Here is a 15,226-nt window from a genome sequence, read left to right as displayed (position 1 = left end):
AAGTGACCCCGCGCGTCCCAGCACGCGGGGCAGGGCCCGGCGCCCACTAGTGCCCCGCTTTCGGGACCGGGACCCCGCCGGATCCCGGGCCCAGACCTTAACGCCGCGCGAAGGAGATGCGGCGCGGGGCGCTGAGGGGCGACAGCTGCGGCCACCGCGACCCCGGCCTTCTGGACCCGAGCTCGGGTAACCTTCGAAATCCGGGCCTCGCGACCCGGGGCGCGTTCAGGGGCGGAAGGGGGTCTGCGACCCGGTGGGTGTGAGGGCCTCCCGCCCAGGCCTGACGCGGAGGCCGCGGGCGCTGCTCGGGGGGATGGGCTGCGGGACGGGGACCGGGACCCAGGATGGGCACGGGGACAGGCCCGGCCGCCGTGGGAAGGGGCTGCCGGCCGGGAGAGCAGTCCCGGGCGTGGGCTCCGCGCTTCCTGATTCCCTCCACGTCCTCCCTCCGCTTCCCTCCCACCTTTTTCCGCCTTCCCCCTCGCCCCGCCCCTGTCTCAGGTGGCCACTAGGTGTCAGACATGGCCCGGGCCTGGGCCCACGCTGACGCTTCCGCAGCCCTGGGGGACACACCCCTCCCTCCTGGCCCGGAGGGGGATGTCACTGGTGGGCAAGGCTGGACTCACCCCTTCCCCAGTACCGCCTCCCCAACGCGCGCGCAGGCACACACACACACACACACACACGGTGGCTTTTTTCGCACCCCTTCCTTAAGGGACTTTGTCTGAGACTGACTACCTACCCTGCAGACAAACCAGCCTAAGGATAAATAACAGTTCTCACCAGCCCTCCTGAAGGCCTAGATCTTACCAGCGGCAGCCTCCCCTGTCCTAACAGCTGAGAGAAGGATGCCAAGGCCAAGGCTGGGGGCCAGCCCCTACCGCAGCCCCCTATCCAGGAAATGCTGTGGGTAGATAACAAGTCCAGCTCAGACTTCTCACAAGCTCAGAACAAAAGGTTCTTTCCTGTCGGTTGCCTGGCAAGGCTCACCAAGAGCCTGAGGGTTGGAGGGAAATGGGGTTTCCTCCCCTGGAGTTGTAAAAGAGACACCCCTCCCCCAGGGTGTCCCTCCCCCTCCCCCTACCTCCCACATTGTGGGCTTCCCATGGGCAGTGGCCAAGGGCTCCTGAAGGACCCTGGCCAAAGGGGGCTTGGGGATCTAATTCCCTCTTACAGAGAGAACATACTCTCAAGCCCATGGCAAGACACCAAGGGTGCCCACTCTCGTGGGCACATCTTCTAAGGGGGCAGACAGAGCAGGGCCCACCCCTTAGAGTAACCAAGATTAAACCTGCCACAGCATAAATTTGTTGGAGTAGCTTTCCAGTTGGAGGGAGTTATTGGACATTTTAAATTAAGAAACAGCTTCCTTAGCGTGCCAGCAGGCAAACAGCAGGCAACAAATGCTCTGTGTGTTAAATGTGGAACTGAGCCATTTCCCATTGTTTGGCCTGTATATTTGGGCCTAGAGGAGGAGGACTGGAGTGGGCAGGGTGGCGCAGGAGCGGAGCCTGCTGGGAACTCTGTGATTTGAGTGCCGAGCTTCCCTGTGTAGAGCTTTCAGCCCCTTCCAAAGCTGGGAGAGAGACGCCTGCTGAGGCAGGATGGGGCCCCTGAGTCCTTCTTCCACCTGCCCCCATGGTCCTATGGGCTTGGGCAGCAGCGTTTTCCTCTCAGAAGGGAGTGAATACCCTGCCAGCTATAGTGGGGAGGGGACAGCTGTGGTGCTCTGATGGAGGTAAGGTGCCTCCCTGAGGACCAGCCACACAGAGACTTAGCGCTAACGACTCAGGGCTCCACTCAACCATTTTAAAGAGCGGGTGATCCCACTAGACAGCCACCAAGCTCCAGAACCCCCAACCCAGGATGGCAAACACTCCCATTCTCCCCCCACTGCCTGCTGCTGAGACTTCTGCCGCAGAAGCTACAGAAGCTTCCACCCTCAGCTGGGGGCAGAGAGGTAGGTAAGAGCAGGCTAGAGGAGCAGCACCAAGGCGCCTTCTTGAGGACGGAGGTTGTGGCCCAGGGCATTTTCCACGCAACAACCCCCACCCCCTTACCGCACTCATAAAGCCGCACTAGACTCACCAGATTCTCTCCTGCCTCTCCTTCCGAATGCCCTGGTTATCACTTGGCTTATTCCTTCACATGTCAACTCCTGAGACAGGCCTTCCCTAACCATCCAGTCCAGTGGGGTTGAGGTTGAGTTGTAGGGAGGGACTTTGCATTAACTGTGCTCGTGACAGCACTGGGAAACCACAGCTGGCGCTCACCCTCTTCTTTGGCCAAAAAAATTTATTTAACAAATAGGAGGAACCAAGAGAGCAGAATGTACTTCATGAGTAGGGTTTCAGATGCCCCTGGGGAACCAGGCTGTTCAGTGCTGCCCTTACTAGGGTTCCCAGACTGAGAAAGAAGGATTCCCAGTTAAATTCTAATTTAGTATTGTTTTTGGCATCATCATGCTCCACTGATGTGTAATATACCGAAAATGTATTTGTCATTTATTTGGTATTCAGATGTAGCTGGATATCCTGTATTACCTGGCAAGCCTATCTTGCTCCTGTGTGGGAAGGACAGGAGAGGAGCCTCCTAGCCATTCCAGCCCCACCCCCTCCCGGCAGAGCTCCCGCACCTCCAATAGGCTGAAATACCCAGTTCACTCCTGTTCAGAGTCAGGTCAAGGTGCATCTCATGCACATTCTTCTTCAGCACGGGATGTAGACAGAGGCCTTTACCTTGGGATACAGAGAATGCGAACGGCATAGGAGACGGGGTTCCCCAGACCAAAGGCTCTGTAAGACACGCACACACAGAATTCACTCACGCTTTACAGCGGCGATTTATCGAGTCCCTTCTGTGTGCCAGGTGCTGGGCGACCCTGGGACAATATCAGTGGACACGACAGACACAGCCCTTTTCTTTCAGGCCTCAGCTCATAGAAAGGCAACCCAGATGTGAGAGTCAGGGAAGGATTCTGGAACCCTGACATAGACTCAGAGAGCTGCAGGACAAGCAGGGGTTCCGCTGGCAGAGGGACCATGGGGAGAGGGCAGGAGTATCCCAGCCGAAGACACAGCTAGAGCGGCTAGAGCATTGTGCAGGAAGGTGAGCATAGCCTAACATGGTACATCCTCCGGGCTCCCGGGCCACCACCGCCAGAGTCCACAAGCTTGCCCCGAAGCCTGCGTGGGCGCGGGGAGCTGAGCCTTGCCTTGGGATGGCTGATCACTGAAAGACACTTACTCTGGCCCGTCTGCGGAGGCAGGAGTCGCCCAGGGCGTGGGGTGGCCCCATCAGGCCCCCTCCCAGAGGAACTTGTTCCAGCTTCCTCGAAAAGAATACGAGTCTTATTCTGAAAGTACCCAGCCACTTTGATGAGCTGCAGATGAGACGAATCCCTCAGGGAGAAACCCCCCTCTTTCGGTTTGGGGGGGCACGGGCCCCAGCAGGAGCAGCAGGAGCTGCAACGATGGGGAAGGGGTGGCAGGGAGGCGGGGGGCGGGGAGGGCTGGCTCCCGATGAGGACAGTCAGTCACCTGGGACCTCTGGAATTCTGGGGCATTGGGCTGAGGGCTGTCACAGGCTGTGGGTCCCAGGCTGATGCCAAAACTAGTCCCGTCTGGGAAGACAAGACTCAGACAAACACACTAATTTAGCCCTGCGGGACGGCTGGAGAAGCGATGAGAATCAGCGGAGTCAGGCCAGCTTTTCCCTCTGCCCGCTCTGAGGGAACCGGCCTGGGTTAGATAAGCAGTGAGGACCAGCCTGGGGCAAGAGGGGGCGTGAGAGCCCTGGATGCACAAGGTGGGGGGCCATGAAAGGGGCGGGCTTTCCAACCTCCCAGGGTGTTTCTAATGACACATACGCACAGACATGTATGTGTGCACCCACACACAGAAACCTAGTTGCGCGTAACAGCAAGTGTTACAAAGAAGATTAAGCAGGAGAAGGGCCGGAGTGTCACAGGAGGAAGGCTCTCTGAGGAGAGAGGGATGCAGGCCCTGTGGAGATGGAGGGGAGGTTAAGTCCAGTAGAGGGAAGAGGGAGGAAGGGCAAAGGCCCTGAGGCAGGAATGTGCATGGTCAGCTCCATCCCGTCCTGCCTCTAACACTCCTCTCCCCCAGGCAGAGGAGATGCTGTATGCAGAAGGTGGCAAGAAAGCAAACAGGTCCTCACGGAGGGCAGAGGTTGAAGATGTGAGGTATGTTGGAGGGACTTAGCAGTGGTTCCCGGGGCATCTAAGAGGTGTCCGCAGCTCCATAGTTGTATCTGATTACGGAGCACATCCCTCACCCAGTGGGGAATCTGGATGGAGGGTCACAGTCGCTAGGGCACCACCAAGCTCCCCTTGTCCAGCGCGGCCTGCGCAGGAGGCATTGGAGCCCAGCTCCAGGACCTCACTCCCCTGGGCCAGCTCTCCCCTCCAGGAAGAAATCTCGAAGAGGTTTGTATCCCAGTGGTGTCCTCCATCCCAACCTTCTGGCTTTTCTCCTTGGGTAGATCAGTCGGTCGGTCAGTCAACAAACATTGAAGGAGTGCTAGGGACATTCACTGTGGAGAGCAAAGGTGTGAGGCCTGGGGTAAAGGGTGGCCAGAGCCTTGCGTGTTGTCAGCAGGGATATGGGAAGGGAGAGGAGATCCTGCTGATAATGACAGCGGCCTAATCAACTCCACAAGCCAGCTATAAACTGCAGGGCTAGGACTCTTGCACTTTGTTCAAAGCCTGTGACAGCTCTGCGTTCTCATCTTGACTCAGAGCTACGCCAACTTGAGCTCCATACCCCCTGGTTCTCGGCCAACCTTCTCAGGACAGAAGTGCAGCAAGGGTGTGGTGACCATGCTGAGCCAAAAGTGAGGGGTACCCAAGCCATGGCCCAGAGGGTGCCCACAGAGGCTTAGGCATCATTCCCCAGGGGTGGCTTTATGGCATCCCTCTCCAAGTCAGACCTCAGCTGAAACCAGAAGAGCAGAAAAAAGGGGGCACTCATATAAGACACTGTCTCTGATGAGTGCGCTAAGGCTGGTGACTCTTCCAAGGTCATCACAAGTTAGCAGCATACCCATCCTGAGTCTGAGTTTCACTTAACCCAGCTCCCCCTCCCACCTCCATTCTTCACACTCTCCTGACCTTGGTCATCCCCTCCCACCTTGAGTGCTCCTATCAGGCCGCTGGTCCTTCTTGAGAGCAGATTAGATTTGAAGTCGCCTTGACCTTAGCACAGAACCTCCCTTACCCAAGAAGCCATGCTCCTTGGATCCCTCCCAGCTGGTCACTGGGATAGCTAACCAGTGTGCTACAACCAGGGAGAATCCCACGCCTGTCAGCTGGGCCCCAGTTCGGATGGGTCCCTGTCTCTTGCATCGTCACACACTGTGAGCCCGTCATGCCTCTCGCTCCAGCATGGATCCGAGGGGCCAGTTCTGGAGCAGGGCTGAACTGGGGCCTCGTTCTCTGTCAGCTCAGGTCTCCTGGGTAGAGCTGCTTCAAAGTCTCCCCCTAAAGCTCCCGGACCCACGAATGTTGCCCAAGGGCTGACTCTTAGTTTCTAGAACATAAGACTGTATCTTTAGAAGGCAAAGATACTACTTGGAGGCTTGATTAAGTCATCCATCCCAACATCCCTTTCTCCCCTGTGAAGTGATAGCCCTTTACAGCTGGAAGGGCAATGTCACGTCCTGACATTGATGGGACTTGGAACACATTCATCTATCTTGTGTGTTTCTCCCTTTCCAAGGGCCGCTCTGTATTCGATAAATTTAAGCACCCCCAGGGCTCGTTTTGGCCGAGGGTTCAGTCCTGGCTTCACTTCACCATGAAATCAAGAGCCGGCCGCACCTGCTTGCCCAGGCAGTTGTACACAGGCGCCTGTGGCGGCCTTGTGTCATCAAGCCAGCTCCTGAGCTCTGTGGTGGCCCAGCATTCTGCTTACCATCCCCATGGCGTCCCCAGTGCTCAGCTGTCCCTTAGCTGATCAGGCCACTGCAGAGCCAGGCCCCATGCAGGTTCCTCCACAAAGAGGTTTCTCCCCAGAAACCCTAGCGCCCTTCATGCCAGCTGACATCAGAGGAAGTCTGCTAAGATAGGAGGGTCTCGGCTCACATTCTTTCCTCCTCCGCCTCCTCCTTGTTGGTCAGCCACTCTCAAGGGTGTGTGTGTGTGTGTGTGTGTGTGTGTGTGTGTGTGTGTGATGATCTGGCTTCTGTCTAACTACAGAAGTCTACTGCCACCTCCCCTTCAACATGGGACTTTCTGTCTGACAGCTGTTTAAAATGCCCTCTCGGGGCGCCTGGGTGGCTCAGTGGGTTAGGCCACTGCCTTCGGCTCAGGTCATGATCTCGGGGTCCTGGGATCGAGCCCCGCATCGGGCTCTCTGCTCAGCAGGGAGCCTGCTTCCTCCTCTCTCTCTGCCTGCCTCTCTGCCTCCTTGTGATCTCTGTCTGTCAAATAAATAAATAAAAAAATCTAAAAAAATAAAAAATAAAATAAAATAAAATGCCCTCTCAAGAGGTTCTGCCTAAAACAAATGACTACAAAGTAATGAAAAATGTCATTTTCTTCCCTGTGAGTCCCTCCTCTGACCCATCTTTGATGCCTTCAGGGAGTTTATCGAGAGGCCCTCAGGGAAAGGGTAAGGGGGCCAGGCAGAGTCAGGGTGCTGCCTGGGTTGACAGCAGGGCTAGAGGGCCCTTAGGGGTCCTAGGCATTCAGAGGACTTTGCCAGGGCCCTGGACATCGACTGGTGGAAGGTGGACCCCGAGGTGAATTTGCCTCCTGTGCCCTGGGTCCCACAATGGAGTCTGTGTTAGAGCCAACAGGCAGGTGCCTCTCCTCCAGCCCGGCGGGAGGCTGGCCAAACCTCTGCTCCAGGCTCCCACCCCCACACCTCTCCGATGGCAGTCGCCCCTCCCCACTTCTCTGTGGGTCCCCCAGGTTTCTGTCTCTGCTGCCAGCCTTGGCCTGGTTTCACTCCTGTCCACCTGTCTTTCTCAGCTTCTCTCTCTGGGCTCTCTCCCCTCCCTCCGTGGCTTCCTGTGTGGCCTGAGCTTCCCTGGGCCACCAGGAAGCAGATGATAATCTCCAGCCCCTCAGAGTGTGGCCAGTTTCCCGGCCCCCTCTGGGAACCTGTGCAAGCTACAGCCAGCCACAGGAAGGCCCATGCAGCCCCAGCCCACATTGTGCTTTGGGGACAGTTAGACGCCTGAGCCCCCAAGCCCCGGAACTCCCCTCTCTGGGGCTGGGGAGGGTCACTCCAGAGCCCTCTCCAGGGCCCTCGGAGCAAGAGAGCCCACCCGCTGCAGCCAGGGAGGCCTGGGCAGCCCCATGGCCCCTCACCACCGCCACAGCCATGCCTGCTGCAAGGGGGGTTGGAACCGACTCGTTCCAGGCCGGATCTCAGCAAAGCTGCCATGTACTGGGACGGCCACAGGTGCACCAGGCTCTGGAAGTGTGACTATGAGCACGCCCGGTTTCTACGCCCCGGAGGCTCTCGGGGAGACAGATGTGCCAGTGCCCGTGGCCCTACTCACTGAACGCTATGCTGAACGCTGAGGCCTTGCTTTGGGAAAGAAAGGGGAGGGCAGGCCTGGAGGGACGACCAGGACCAGCCAACAGGAGGAGGGCACGTTCCAGGCAGAAGGAGCGAGAGAGGCAGGAAAGACCCAGAGCTCAGGGTCTGCCTGACACGCCTGTGGGGCAGCTTCCGCAGACCACTGAGTCATCAGGGAAAAGATGGAGTCTGACCGGAGTCGCAAACACTTTTCACTTTGCCAAGTAAGACATTTAAAAAAAATATGTCATTTTTTCACGCCACCATTTTATCAAAGAAGTAATATTTTAACTGCAAAAAAAAAAAAAAAAAGAAAAAAAAAGGATATTTGGGATAAAATATATTGTGACCAAGAAAAGACAACTGGCCACGTGGCTGATACATGCTGATTGATTTTTATATCTGACTATTCTTGTTTTGCTCCCTTTCTTGCTGACTCTCGAACACTTTATCAAGGCCAGAGTCGCCAGCGATGGGCCTCCGGGAGCACTGACACAGGGACCTGAGGAGGGAGGGCCAGGACTGGGGCTGTGGAGGAGGCAGGGGCCACACCAGGGAGGACTTTGGACTTCACACTGAGGAGTGTGGATTTTATCCCTTGGAGAACAAGGGGAGCGATTTGCCAACAGATGCTGTTTTCAGGTTTGTGCTTTAGGACACGCGTCCATTCCCAGGCTGCCGGTGAGAAAGGCCTTCAGGGAGAGACGGGAGGGGGAGAACAGAGGTGGGGCCCGTGAGAGATGATGAGGGTCCGTAGGTGAGGACAGTGGCAGTGGGACTGGGAGGGGGGCTGGGCGCTGCCGTGAGCAGGTGAGGTGAGAGGAGCCACACAGAACCAGGAAGAGGAAGGTGTCATGTCTAAGTTCATGCAGGGACTGCAGCAGAGATCACCTCACCAGGAGCAAAACCAGGAGATGGGGGTTTAAGATTTGAGATTAAAAATAAGAACTTCCTGACTCTAAGGAGGATGGCATTTGACATATCCCGTGACAGTGAATGGACATGGCATTCTGGAGGAGAGAGCAGGCAGGGACGGGGACAGTGCAGTGGCTCGCAGTGGGGGTGTTTATCTGACTTTGCATTTGGGCTCCCCCACTTGGGTGGCCTTAGTCACCTTATTAACCTTTTTGTGCCTCAGTTTCCTCATCTGTAAAATGGGAATCAAATAGTAGCTAACTCGTAGGGTTGCTAGGAGATTGAAAAGAATGAAGATATATAAAGCTCTTAGATGCCTGGTTCAGTGGATGTCGCCTGATATTAACATCCATCACTGTATCTCCAGCACCCGCAGCATAGGACAGACCATTAATGTTGGTGAAATGGACAAGGAGGTATGATCGGGGCAAATGCCAGGCCGGCTTTATGGAAGGACAAGGGTCTAGGACAGGACTTCAAATGTTCCTCAGTCCTCTGCAGGCAGCCCTCACGTGCCTCTCCACATTCACTGAGCAGGGATTTAGATGGAAAATATGGTGGGCTTGGGGAGGAAGAGGGATACAACCTGGAGGTTCTCTGAGATGGATGTTCTCTGGGGTCCAGCAGCATCTCAACAGGCAGAAGGCAGGCAGAGAAAAGGCACAAATCCCAGGGAGGCCAAGTGGACCAGAGGCCCCATAGCAGCTGTGGGGGTGGGGATGAGAAGGGCTGACTTCTTAGTCACCCACCTCCTCACTCCAAAGGACCAGCAGCCTCCAACACCAAGTCTTCATCTCCTTTCCCTCCCACCACTCAAACCTGCTTCTAGAATCTTCCTCTCCTAGGAACATGTCTTTCAAAGCATTGTCACCCCCGTCAACTCCTCCACCCTTCCCCTCCAACCGGCCAGCTCCTGCCTCCTCTCCGTCCTACCTCCCTTGGCACAACCCTCAATCTACCACTTCCCTGAGACTCTGGGGGACCCTAGCCCACTGTCTTCTCCCACCACCTCCAGGCCCTCTCAGTTTGCTAATCACATCTTCCCTGATGGCCCTAAAATGTAAGTGTGGCCAGGGCACTGCCCAAGCCGAAGCCTTCCTTAGGACGAAGTCTGACCACCCACCTCGGCTTTGGCAGCCTCAGCCTGCTTTTCCAGCCTCTACTCACATCCTAGTGCTGGGCAGTATAAATTTCTCTTTCCTCTGTTCAAAATGTGTCTTTCAACAGCTGGCCCGATCGGATCAACTCCTACCCCTTCTGTCAGTGCTCACCCCAAGCACACCCCAAGCAGGGGCTCTAAGGGCCTTCACAACTTCGGGAATTGCTTGTTAAACATCCGGGTAGTTGATGTCGGTGAGACTCTCTGGCATAAGCTCAGTGGTCTCGGGAGAGATGTTTAGAGGAACCAGTGAGAGAAAGGAAAGCAGGGAAACAAGTTTAATGAAGACTTGGCAAAATTAGGCAATAGGAGACAGGACAGCTATGAGTCAAAGATTACTCAGAGGTGTCAAGGCTAGTGTAGGCATCACTCGTAAGAGTTCCCAACCATTTTTCTCCTCCCAAACATTCCCTGGTTAAGGAATCCCATGTTTTGAAATACTGAATCAATTTCACAAGCTGTACTTATTCAAAGGAAAAAGTATCCCATTTTAATAGCCAAACACCTGTCTCCTGTCAGTCATCAGACACTTAGGCAGGCTAAGCCCCCTGACTAGAAGAAGTGATTTAGCTTCGGGGGGCTGGAAGTGCTTCTAAGAAGAGGTGTGCCTTTCGGCCAGAATCCCCTCTTCCAACAAGGTGCCAAAATGTCCGGCCCAAAAGGAAAGAAGAGAGGCAGCACGGTGCGTTCTAGGCCTTTTAGAAAACGCAGAGTCGCTCCTTTGGCCACATACATGCGAATCTTCAAGAAAGGTGAAATTGTCGACATCAAGGGAATGGGCACTGTTCAAAAGGGACTGCCCCACAAATGTTACCATGGCAAAATTGGAAGAGCCCTCCGTGTTACCCAGCATGCTGTTGGCATCGTTGTAAACAAACAAGTTAAGGGCAAGTTTCTTGCCAAGAGAATTAACGTTACGTCCTGAGCATCTTAAGCGCTCCAAGAGCCAAGATAGTTCCTGAAACGTGGGAAGGAAAATGATGAGAACAAGAAAGAAGCTGAAGGGAAAGTTACCTGGGCTCCACAGAAGCACCAACCTGCTCTCCCCAGAGACCCACACTTGGGGAGAACGGCTGGGCAGAAGCCTGAGCCGCTGGAACCTGTTGCCTAAGAATTCATGGTTTAATAAGTGTAAAAATAGGTTAGTGAGTAAACAAATAAATACATGAAAGATCTCTGGACTGGTTTTTCTAAAGGAGCTTGTGCCAAAGCTGAGATTTAACTTGGGGTTCTGGTCCGAGGGGCAGGGAAAGACTCAGGTGGGGAAAAAAATTCCAGAGTAAACACATGAGTTTACAGTGAGGCTGGGGGCAGGAGGGTACAGATTCAAAGGGGCTGTCCGTGCTCTGCTCTGGAACCTATCCGATCAGTAGGGGCTTTGACCATGATCTCAGGGGGCAAGAGCTACAGGGAGTGAAGAGGAGCCAGCCCAAAAGATAAAAGCCAACAACTTTAAAAGTAAGACCTTCTGTGATTGAGACACTCCAAGGAAAAGCAAACAAGTCACGAGCTGGGAATTCTGTCTGCAGCACACTGAAATGACAAAGGACTATTAGCCAGGATATTTGAAGAACTGTGTGAGTCAAGAAGAAGAAGGAAATCATGGGCAAAGGAAACAAACAGGAGCAGCACAGAAGAGGAAGCACAAACGCCCCCTAGACACTGAGAAGGTAATCCAGCCGCAGCAGCAGCAAGGGACGGGAAACGTGTCCTACGCACAGAATTGGTACAAACTTAAAAACTGGACAAGAATAAGTGTTGGTGAAGATGGGGAACGGCACAGGGGCTCTCACCCACGGCTGGTGGGAGTGCAGATCAGTAGGAGTATTTTGTTTTGTTTTGTCTTTTATTTTTATTTTAAGTAGGCTCCACGCCCAACATGGGAACCCACAACCCTGAGATCAAGAGTCGTACATTCTGCCGACTGAGCCAGCCAGGTGCCCACAATATACGTATTTGAGAAAGCAGTTTGACATTTGGACGCCCTTGAACTTTTGCTTGTCTTTGAACATCTGCATACCCTTGACTCAGCAATTTTACTCCCAGTATATTCCCCAGAGCAATATTTCTCAATGAAGACCAGTTTTGATTTTATTTTACTTTTCAATATGCTGGGGAAACCGTCCTTTTGTAAATTACAATAAAAATGAATTTCTGAAAAATGAAGTGAAAAAAAAAAAAAAGACATGCAATCTACAAGCCCTGATATTTTATTATTCAATTCAACATCCCTACCGGTTATGTTTACCGAGGAGACATGTCCGAGCGTGTTACAGGCACACTGTTTTGCAATAGCAGAAAAACAAGAGGTAACTCACGTGTCCAGTGACAGAATTAGAGACTGGAGGAATAAATCGTGGTATCATCACGCTGGGTGATGGGCTGTCACACAGTTGTGAAAATAAATGAACTACAACTTTATGCAACAGCACCAATTAAGTCTCAGAAACATCACTGTGAGAGGAAAAGCAAGCCTCAAGCTGACGGACATCTGGCTTGTTTGCACTTTTCGGCTGCTTTGACTAACAGTGCTTTGCACACAAGTCTTCGCACGGCCATGTATCTTCATTTCTCTTAGGTACATTCCTAGGTGACCCTGTTTTCATAAAATTCTTAAACAAGCAAAGCGAAATAGTGTTATGTTTAGAAATACGAAGAACTGAAACTGTTCTTTAAAAGTGAAGAAAGGGGCGCCTGGGTGGCTTAGTGGGTTAAAGCCTCTGCCTTCAGCTCTGGTCATGATCCCAGGGTCCTGGGATTGAGCCCTGCATCAGGCTCTCTGCTCCACAGGGAGTCTGCTTCTCTCTCTTTCTGCCTGCCTCTCTGCCTACTTGTGATCTCTCTCTGTCAAATAAATAAATAAAATCTTTTAAAAAATAAAGTGAAGAGAGTTGGGGCGCCTGGATGGCGCATAGTCAGTTGAGTGACGGACTCTTGGTTTCCGCTCAGGCCATGATCTCGGGGTCCGGGATCGGGTCCTGGCGTGGAGCTCTGTGCTCACTGCAGAGTCGGCCTGGGACTCCCTCTCCCTCTGCCCCTTTGGCTGGTGCGCTCACTCGCTCTCTCTCTCTCTCTTTCTCTCAAATAAATCTTTAAAAGTGAAGAGAGTAATAAACACAACATTTAGGGGAGTCAGTCGGCGGTGTATGGGGGAGCAGAAGACAGGAAAGGGAAAGCCGGGTCCCAGCTAGATGAGAATAATGAGGCAGAGGGAGTTTATGGTGTTCCTTTTATTATGCTTCATAACATACATTAGCTATCATGCCTACATACGTATTTATATTATTTATACTGTATATATATTACATAAAAAGACATTTTTTAAAAACAGAAGGCTGCCTCCAATACCCTAATTCCATTGGGTTCTCACGTCACGATAACCAGGTCCCCCCTCCAGCGGACAAGATTACCCACACTCTGGCCACCTGTGTGCACTCAGCTGTTCACGGCTCCCTGGGCGCCGGCTACACAGGCCCTCTCGCTGGCTGTTTCTTAGAGGTGGGGCGCAGTCCCTGCAGGCCCACAAGAGCCCCTCCCCGGATGTCCAGGCTGCTGGTTGGCTCCCTTCAGGGTCTTTCTTCCCCCTGAAGTCTTGGGTGGGACAGCACGTCTGCCTGTCTGCTTCTCTGTACCCCAACCCCGGCCTCATCATTTGCTTTGCAACAAAGCGTTGTCATTCCCCTGCCACCGACACATGGGCAGCTGGGCTCTGCCTCGCTCTCTGCTGCGACCCCAGCACGCAGAGGTGCCTGGCTGTAACAGGGTCTCAGTAAATACTTACAGAGTGAAATAAAGCATGCAAGCTTGTGAACAGATGGAGACTGTTGGAGTTATCCAATGAGCTGCTCTGTGTCCACTAAAGGCACAAAATGGTGTGCTCTAAGTAACCTGGCAACAGGTGCACATCGGGGAAATGTAGGATTCCAGTTGGAAGTGCTCATCTGACCCTCATGAGCACCTTCAAGGACCCCTGCGGGTCTAGGGTTCCATTTGGAGGCAGCTGGGGTAGATGAGCCTTAAAGTACTGTGTAAAGCTGGGATTCCATGTGTCCATGGTGGGATGGCCTCTGGGGGAAAGGGTCATACAGTCATCATGATCATAATTCAGATCCTACACAGATAATTCTGGAAAACAGTGGAGCACGAGCCTAGAGCCCAGGGAGGTCCGGGCTGGAGGTGTGGAGTTAGAAGCTGTCTTCAATCCCACAATCTACCCTCAAAATCTTAATTCTAGGGCTGCACTGCCCAACCCAAAACCATTTGCCCCATGTGGCTATTGAACATCTGAAATGTGGCCAGTGTAACTGGATTTTAATTTTCTTCAATTAATTCTAATTTAAAAACAGAAGCAGTACACCATGTTTTTCCATTGAACAAAACTCCATTGCTGCGGTAAGTTTACATTTCACTGTAACTTGACCGTTTAGCATCCAAATTGTGATGTGTAAAACGCACACCAGATTTTTAAGACTTAGCACACACACACACACACGTAAAATATCTCGTTATTTTTCTAATGATTACGTGTTGAAATGATATTTTGGCTATATCAGTTTTAAATAAAATATTAAATTATTGTTATATCATGTTACTAAAATTAATGTTATCTCTTTCTTTTTACGTTTTTAAATGTGGTTCCAGAAATTATATAATTCTGTATGCAGCTCTCATTATATTTCTGTTGGACAGGCATTTCTACCAGTCTGAGAAAGTCCCACTGGACAGTGCTAGTTGAGTCTAAATAAACTGTGCTCACCCTGACCCCCCAGTATCTTTGTTACCCCCCTGCCATACCGGGCTTCCATACCTGGCTCCCATACTGGGCTCCTGGGGGCCTCCCTCTCTCAGATTCTGCCTTCCTCCCAAGGAATCTGTCTTGTCTGTCCTCTCCAGCCTGCTGGAGCCTTCTTCCTCCCAGCTCCTTAGCACTTTCTACTGATACTGCGTGTGGCCTCACGGACCTAATCTTCTCTTCACCCCATTTTTTTACGTTAAAGGCAACACTCTTGTCTTTCTCTTTCAGCCCAGTGCCCTGCACATAACGAACATGAGCGGATGGTTTTTAAAAAATTAATACCATCTTGTTTTTGTGTGACAACTGACAAGGAATCTGTCTTCATTTTCTCACAACCCCTAGAGGGAGGATGGGTAAAGGGTCTACAGCGATTTTTACCCAGGATGAAACTGAGGCTCAGAGAGGTTATTTTGCTCAGGTCATAAGACTTTAAGTGTGGCCCCAATTTTTCTGGCTCCGAATCCATCCCCTACACTGTGCTTTGGGGGCCTGTATGCGTTAATGCTGAATAAATATGGAAAAGAGAGATTAGCAGGGATTAAGGGAACTAGAGCTATTTGGGGGCTGGGCTCTGAGAGATGGGTGGGTTTTATTTATTTATTTTTAATTCATTTGTTTTTAAAGATTTTAATTTATTTATTTGACACACACACACACACACAGAGACAGAGAGAGAGAGCACACAAACGAGCAAAGCAGCAGGCAGAGGGAGAGGGAGAAGCAGGCTCCCCGCTGAGCAGAGAGCCCTACATGGGGCTCTATCCCAGCACCCTGAGATCATGACCCGAGCTAAAGGCAGACACTTAA

At 52.7% G+C, this 15,226-nt stretch overlaps 1 long non-coding RNA gene across 2 annotated transcripts; it reads left to right on the top strand.

Annotated features, from left to right (window-relative positions):
- Positions 1-10: 10 nt before the first annotated feature.
- LOC125086849 (uncharacterized) lies at positions 11-11,916 on the top strand. 2 transcript variants are annotated; one of them, XR_007123275.1, is made up of 4 exons: positions 11-186; positions 2,520-2,685; positions 4,132-4,204; positions 7,389-11,916. It is a non-coding gene; the product is annotated as an uncharacterized LOC125086849 (long non-coding RNA). The 2 variants fall into 2 exon arrangements; XR_007123274.1 differs by having other exon boundaries at positions 6,995-11,916.
- Positions 11,917-15,226: the final 3,310 nt, after the last annotated feature.

Source organism: Lutra lutra, chromosome 16 (assembly GCF_902655055.1).
Source record: "Lutra lutra chromosome 16, mLutLut1.2, whole genome shotgun sequence".
NCBI lineage: Eukaryota > Metazoa > Chordata > Mammalia > Carnivora > Mustelidae > Lutra > Lutra lutra.
This window is presented reverse-complemented; position numbering and strand designations above follow the sequence as displayed.